The sequence below is a fragment of the Octopus bimaculoides genome, chromosome 16 (genome assembly GCF_001194135.2).
Source record: "Octopus bimaculoides isolate UCB-OBI-ISO-001 chromosome 16, ASM119413v2, whole genome shotgun sequence".
Classification (NCBI taxonomy): Eukaryota; Metazoa; Mollusca; class Cephalopoda; order Octopoda; family Octopodidae; genus Octopus; species Octopus bimaculoides.
In genome coordinates this window covers 23,207,364-23,215,339 of record NC_068996.1, presented here as the reverse complement: position 1 = coordinate 23,215,339, position 7,976 = coordinate 23,207,364, and the positions used below count along the sequence as shown (strand labels likewise).

The window sequence follows — 7,976 nt, the reverse complement described above, 5'->3', positions numbered from 1 at the left end:
TTTTGAACAAATGGAATCTTCGTGCTTGTACCTATGTATGGTGTACCACTGTGTGTGTGTGTGTGTAACATTTTTCTTTATGGACCCAAAATCTAGATTATGAAGAAGGAACTTTTAAAATCACCTTGATTGCACATACTCCAGACTTCTCATGGGGGTTCAAAGCATCTCATGGTGTGAACACAAGACTAAAGTAGAGATTTATAGACACATTTAAGCTCTTCTATTGTTATTCTATCCAGAGTTGGCTTGCTATCCTATTGAACAATAGTCTATATTAGATGTTACAGCTTTGGAGATTTCTGCGGTCTAATAGATGAAGAATACTACTCTACTACATTGATGCTACTGATAGAAGAAACACAAACTGAGGGTCTACCAAAGAAAAAAGAGAAACAAAAATTCCTGGCAAGACATAGTAATACACATCTCAGTTGTGGCTACTTGAAGTAGTAAAATATATATGCATGATTGCATGCTTTTGTATATGTGTGAGCTTGTGAGCTCTGTAACTCAATATGGCTGCCTTTACAGAAAGATGGTTTTAATAACCTAAAAATAAAACATAAATTGTTCATACATTTTGTTCATAGCTAAATGGCTAAGAGATGTCACTGAATATTAGACATGTTGAAGCTGGCAAGTTGGCAGAACTGTTAGTACAGCAGCACATTTCATCCATGTTTACATTCTGTATTCAAATTCCACGAAGGTTGACTTTACCTTTTGTCCTTTTGGGGTGAATAAAATAAGTACCAGTTGAGCACTGAGATCAATGCAATCAACTTAGCCACCACCACTCACGAAATTGTTGGCCTTGTGCCAAAATTTGAAACCAATATTAGACATGTTGGATCTGTTGACTCAATGTTAGACCTGCTGACTTAACATTAGATCCCTTGACCTAGTGGTAGAGCTGTTAGTTATATTAGCAGTATTGATTCAACATTAACCCTTTTGTTACTATATTTATTTTGAGATGCTCTGTGTTTCTTTCAATTATTTAAAATATAACAGAGAATTTAGTAAAATAACTTAGTTATCATTCAGCTAGTGTTAGGAACATAAATTGTGACTAAGGTTTGGTGGAAGATTTTAATTCAAAACTTAGAAAAACAAGACATTTGTACTCAGAATCAGAGCCGGTTTCAGCTGGGTTGGTAACGAAAGGGTTAAACATGTTGACTCAACATTAGACATATTGACTCAACATTAGACACTCTGATTCAACATTGACTCACAAGGTTAATGTTTGCACAACATAGGGCACCATCTTAGAAAAAGATATATTTGGCTTAGAGAGTAAAATGGATGGTCATAACTTGAATTCCTTTGGTCTTAGTTCTGTTCAATCGGAGCTGAGAGAGAGAGAAAGCTAGACAAAACCACCATCAATTATGGTAATAGACATGTTGATTCAGTATCCCTGGCTCAGATTACCTCGTCAGATGTAATGCTTATTTATTCACATTGTTTTGAATTAATCGTGCATTATCTCATAGCTTCAAGATTTCGTTGATGTGATTGTTTATTTTTAGAATGACATTGTACGATAGATGTAAGAGGCCAGATCTGGCTAGTTTGAACATGAAAACAGGTACAATATTCAGGGTTGATATGGCAGGTTTAAATGCTGAAGGATAAACTGTACAGTTTTTGTTATCTTGTGAATAAAAAATCATAGATAATCATGCAACTTACCAAACACGGACAGGTTAATCTCAAGATTCATTACTTACCTGAAAATAATAGAAAAAGAATACAATTAATTATGGCAATACTGATATCGTGGATAATTTTATATAAACAAAACACAAAATAAAACAAAAAAATTTTCTTATAGGTGCAGGCATGGCTGTGTGGTTAAGAACTTCAGTTTATAATCATGTCAGTTTTGGGTTCAATCTCACTGTCTTCTACTATAACCCCTGGCCAACAAATGCCTTGTTAGAGAATTTGGTAGAAGGATACTGTTTGGAAGACCATAATGTGTGTGTGTGTATGTCCTGAATTGCTTGACAATTGGTGTTGGTTTGTTTATATGTCAGTGATTTAGTGGTCCAGCAAAACAGAGAGGAAAAGTATCAAACTTAAATCAGAAATAAGGGTTAGGGTTGATTTATGAGATTAAAACGTCTAATGTAATGCTCCAGCTTAACTACAGTCCATTGACTGAAGTAAGTAAATGATAAAAGATGTTCTCTGATAGATATATTGATATGATTAGTAAATATAATTCCTATCAAGAGCACATGCTAGTTTCATGTAGGTACAGGTGTGGAGCTGTGAGGTAAGAAGTTTGCTTCCCAACCACATGGTGCTGGGTTTGGTTCTGGCAAAGCACCTTTGGTAAGTGTCATCTACCATAGTCCAGAGTTAACCAAAGCCTTGTCAATGAATTTGGTAAACAGACACTGAAAGAAGACCATCATATATTTGTGAGAGTGCATGTATTTGTGTTTGTGTCTCCTTGTTTACGACCTGATAGCTGTAAATGAGTGTCGCTATTATTCAAGCAGTGTCATTCAATATTCTGCAAGAACATGTCTGGCCAGGAGGGAAAAATCACCTTGCTTAGAAACAGGTGAGGGTTGGTGACAGGAAGGGCATCTGGTCATAGGAAATTTACCCTCAATAAAACTCAAATCTAGCATGGAAAAGCAGGCATTAAATTAATGATGTAGAAAGGAAATTCATAATGAAAAAGAAATGTAATGATATATTGTTTATGCCATTCTTAATGAATAACATTGATATGTGAATAAAATTCGTTATAAGGCAACCGGAATAGAAAAAACAATGTAACAGACTTGATTCACTAGAAATGTTCATTTCTATACTAACAACATTCAAAATATATACAACAGCTTTTATTTTTCTTCTATCCACAACAGACTGAATAGGTCACTAAAAGTGATACAACACCAGCTTTTCACATTTTTATTATATCAAGAAAAAGTTAAATACATCAAGTATGTTTAGCTTGAAATAATAACATTCTTAAACCCATTAATCCATTTGTTACCATATTTCTATTCAAATGTGCAGCCTTTGTTTCAATTAATTTTGAAAATAATGCAAAATTTAGTTAAACAACTTTGTCATTTGGTATTTGGAATATATATATTAAACATGAAATTTTGATGGAAGATCTTAATTTTGATCACTTTAACCCTTTTGCTACCATATTTTTGTTGAAACACTAGTTTCCAATGCTGGATGCCATTCCTTATTGAATCTACATTTACATTTGCCCAAAATATATTAAGTTACATCTCCTTTTGTATAAACTCAAAAATTATTACCATTTTAACATCTATTTTTCCATGCCCATGGGTAAGACAGTTTATATTTGTCCTACCACAAGTTACTGAATCACGATGCAGGGAGTAGAGAGATTTTTTTTTCTTTCTTTCTTAAGTGATCTAAATTGCAGGAAATATCATTTTGGGCTAGCAGCTTCAGGGACACAATACAATGACATTAGCAAGATCTGAATTAATGACCGTGAAATCAGAAAGACAGCTCATGCATAGGATGGTTTGTCATTAGTGTCAGTTTTCTCAATCAATGTTTGCCTGCCTCAAATTAGTTTTGTTGAAGCAGAGTTTTCTATAGCCAGATGCTGGGGCTTCATGTCACCAAAACTCATTTGCTTCCAAAAAAAATAAAACAATATTTATTTCCCTTTGTCCTTCAAACAGCAAATGTTGCAATGGCAGGGCATGATTCCCCGAACGGATTGTACACAAGGTGACTTTTGTTTACAATTAGAACACACATTTCAAGAGAAGGGCATCACATACATGGCATGCTCTCTCTCCCTCTCTCTCTCCCTCCCTCTCCCCACCAACCTGCTACACACAACAGGCTTGTTCCAATTTCTATCCACTAAATTTCACAATACACAAGTCAGTATGCAGCTACTGTAGGAATAACCAGCCAACAGTGGCAGCATAGTGGAAGTGAACCATATAACTCTTTCTCACTCAGATTACTCTTGTCAAATATAATGCTTACATCTGTTCACCTTGTTTTGAATTAATTGTACATTACCTCATCTCATAGCTTTGAAATTTCAACAAAGTGATTGTTTATTTTTATGATAGTGTTGGGAAGGTGTGAGAGGCCAAATCTAGCCAGTTTAAGATATAAATAACATTGAATATTTTAGAGCTGGATGTTGCCGATTTAAATACTAATGGATTAAATCATGTAGTTTTGAAGTGAACTTCTTAACCACACAATTATGCTTGTACTTATATATATGTTGAAGAAATTGTTTTACATGTAACTGCTTTTTCCTTTGCAAATCTCTCAGCATGGTTGACTGATAAGATCTGAATTTATGACTGATGTTGTCAGTAGTCTTGAATCTTATAACCATTGTGCCTCACAAAATTACAAAATTAGATGTCAGATAATGCAAAAAGAAAAAATATATTCAAATGCAATATATTAAAGCTTTAAAATTTTAAACAATGACCTAAATAGTTCAAAATATTCAAACAAACAGAGAGTTTGTCAGATCAAAGGATATTACTATGTAGTTTTATGCTTAGATAACTGTGTGTGTGTATGTATATATATATATATATATATTTATATATATGCACACACACACACATGAGGGGGAACCCAAAAGTTCCTGGCTTTAAGGATGTCACGTAAGGCTTGGTTGGAGGCCCAACCTCCTGAGTTCTTTTACAGGGCTTAGAAAAACTGAAGGACTACTGCAATAAGTGTGTGAATCTGAGAGGGGAAAATGTTGCATAAAATCATAATTAACCAATCTTGCATTTTATTTTACTCAAAGCTTGGAACTTTTCAGCACCCTCTCGTGTGTGTGTGTGTGGGGCGGGGCGTCTAGTTATAGTAATATGCAACTGAAGGTATGCACAGAGATTCATTCACATATGCAAGAACATGATTATCTAAGAACATTATTCCACCATACTTTGATATGGATTTACAATATACATAGACAGAAATTTACAAAAATTATATTTCCACTGGCTAAAAGCAATGCTATTATTAACAGTAGAATAACATCTCTGCGTTTTTTTTTGTCTGTTCAATGACATCTAAAGTGGAATTATTATCTTTTTCAATATGCTTGCTGATTTAAAATTTTTTACAAATCTCAAAGCAAAATTCTTGTATTTAGATAATAAAATGATATTTCTTTGGGTCAATAAATAGTTTGTAAACATAAAGACCTTTCAGTCATTACACTTGAACCCCACCCAACTTTTGTTTACCATATTTGTGTTTAGATACATTTCCTTTATTCTGGAAATAATGAATTAATTTTAAAAACAATGATGAATTTAGTAAAATGATTTTGTTATTAGAACATAAATTAATGTGTAATTCTGATGACAAGTTTTAATTTAGATCACTTTACCCTCTTGCTACAATATTTTTGTTGAAATGTTTTTTGTTTCAATTAATTTTAAAAGCAATAAAGAATTTAGCAAAATAACTTTGTTATCATTAAGTTGGTGTTTCGGACATAAATCAACATGAAATTTTTGATGGAAGGTTTTAATTTAGATCACATTAAAATAGGAAATTTTTTTTTTTTTATTGCATCATAGAACCAGGAGCAGTCTCAGGTTGGTATCAAAAGAGTTAAACAAGCTCCCCACCACACCACACTGCTCTTCAAGAGTTTCTATAAAATGTTAAAGAATTCTGTTGAAATAAGGCCACTCATTGTTTCTTTTACAATAAAGTTTTCTATACTTGCACAAAAATAATAATATATGAAATAATGAAAAATTGAAATTTGTTCTGCATTCTTTGTTATCAGATTTGTTTCATCTTGCAAATGAAAATATATATTTTGAACTGCTGCAAAGTTTTTTGGGGTTTTTTTCTTTTTATATTATTTAGCTTTTATCTTTCATGAACAAGGAATATTTTAAGTCTTGCCTTTTATAAACTACAAAAAAGTATTTTAGAGTAAAGTTTAAAATACATGGTCATATAGAATGCATTAAATTCATGTGCACAACAGTATATTACATAATTTATTTTATTACACTAACTGTCTACATGATTCCAGGATATTTACTGATAAGTGTGTGTATGTGTGTATAGATGTGTATATTTGTATCTATATGCATATATATACATCATCATTATCATTGTGTAACATCCACATTCCATGCTGGCATGGATTGGATGGTTTGACAGGAGCCAGCCAGGTAGAAGACTACACTAGGCTTCTGTGTCTGTTTTGGCATGGTTTTTATGGTTGAATGCCCTTCTTAACACCAACCACCCAGCAGAGTGGACTGAGTGCTTTTTACGCGGCACCAGCACAGATGAGGTCAGTTTTGGTATGGCTTTTACAGCTGGATTGCCTTCCTAACACCAACCACCCAGCAGAGTGGACTGAGTGATTTTTACATGGCACCATCACAGGTGAGATCAGTTTTGGTATGGTTTTTACAGCTGGATGCCCTTCCAAATGTCAACCACTTTATAGTGTGGATTGATTGCTTCTTACATAGCACCAACACTGGCAGAATCACCAAGTAACTTACAGACAAGAAATTTTTGAGAGGGGAGGGGGCATTAGAGGAGGTGATCTTGTGTCAGATGATGAAAGATTAGAGTGTGACACCCAGTATATATAAAAGGCTTCAATCACACAGTTTCTGTCTACTAAATTCACTCACAAGGCATTTGGTCACTGAGAGCTACAGTAGAAGATACTTGCCCAAAATATCATGTTAAACACGAAATTACCTGTGGCAGGTTTTCATTATAACAAAATTTTTTAATGAATATTTTCATAAATTGGAATTGGAAGATCAATTTTCTGAAATTTAAAACTCAAATCTTGAATTTAAAAAAAAAAGAGATAGAAAAAAAATCTCTATTTTGAACCCTTTTACATAGTGCCGTTTTTGGTGGAATAGTGGGGTGGAAAAAAAAGGATGGATTGATTCAACTTTGAAAAGTAAAGTGAAACTCATTATTGATTCAAATTCAAATTTCCATTGAATCTGATATATTTCAATTTTCAGGTTTTTTTTGTTTTTTTTTTCATTCCATGCCAAATTCCTATCCATTCAGCAGATTTCACACAAATTTAAGCCAAAAAAAAAAAAATCTCAGTTATATTAATTTCAAGTTTCATGTCAAGAATAATGAAAAAAGAAAATAGATAAAAAGTAAATTTATCCTCATGAAGCAAAACCAACAAATTAGATTAGAATAAAAATTTTGAAATGCAATTCAAGTAGAGTTTATTACAAGCATAGATAGATGCAGGTTGAAAGTTGTTCACTGAATGACTTTTTGATAGAAGTATATTTTTGAACAACATTCTAAGCATTATTAAGGTTTCATCTCAATTTATGTCAGTTGTACATTTCCTTCATTCCATTCATAAATATATATATATATGGTGTACATTCTCAAAGTGGTATATAATCCTCAAAGTATGTTACTACACTGCTCGATGTAGGTAACACCAAAGAGTCATGATTTTAATGGAGAATGTATAAAGAAGTAGAGTAAAAAATATCATTTTTGCATCCACTTTTTCAATATTACTATTGGTCAGATGCAATTTTGCTGAGGTAGATATTCTACAACTGGATGCTCTTTCTGTCACCAACCCACACTTGTTTCCATGTAGGGTAATATTCCTCATAAACAGATACATTTTCAATGAAAATTAGGAATGAAGGACTCATCTTGAGTGACAGTGACATCCATTCACAAAATATATTTTGTTGGACTGAAGATAATGGATTATAAATATATATATATTTACACACACACACAATTTTGTGGGTAGAAGGTATCACTGAACACATTTGGTAGAAGTTACATATATTATTTCATAACTGTTTGATTCAGCTCCATGCAACTTAAAGTTTCAGTCTCATGAATTGAAGCTAACTTGTAGAATTGTGTGTGTGTGTGTGTGTGTGTGTGAGAGAGAGAGAGAGAGG

The 7,976-nt window shown here is 33.0% G+C and overlaps 1 protein-coding gene across 3 annotated transcripts in view; it reads right to left on the bottom strand.

Moving 5' to 3' along the window:
• The window catches only part of LOC106871161 (lysine-specific demethylase 2A), a 325,205-nt gene that overhangs the window by 72,556 nt on the left and 244,673 nt on the right, over positions 1 to 7,976 (bottom strand). Inside the window, exon 2 of one of the 3 annotated variants that reach the window (XM_014917486.2) lies at positions 1,702 to 1,739. The exons of the other annotated variants lie outside the window; for them this stretch is intronic. The gene's annotated coding sequence lies outside the window, so the exon portion shown is untranslated. The remainder of the gene's footprint in view (positions 1 to 1,701; positions 1,740 to 7,976) is intronic. 3 annotated transcript variants of the gene reach the window in all.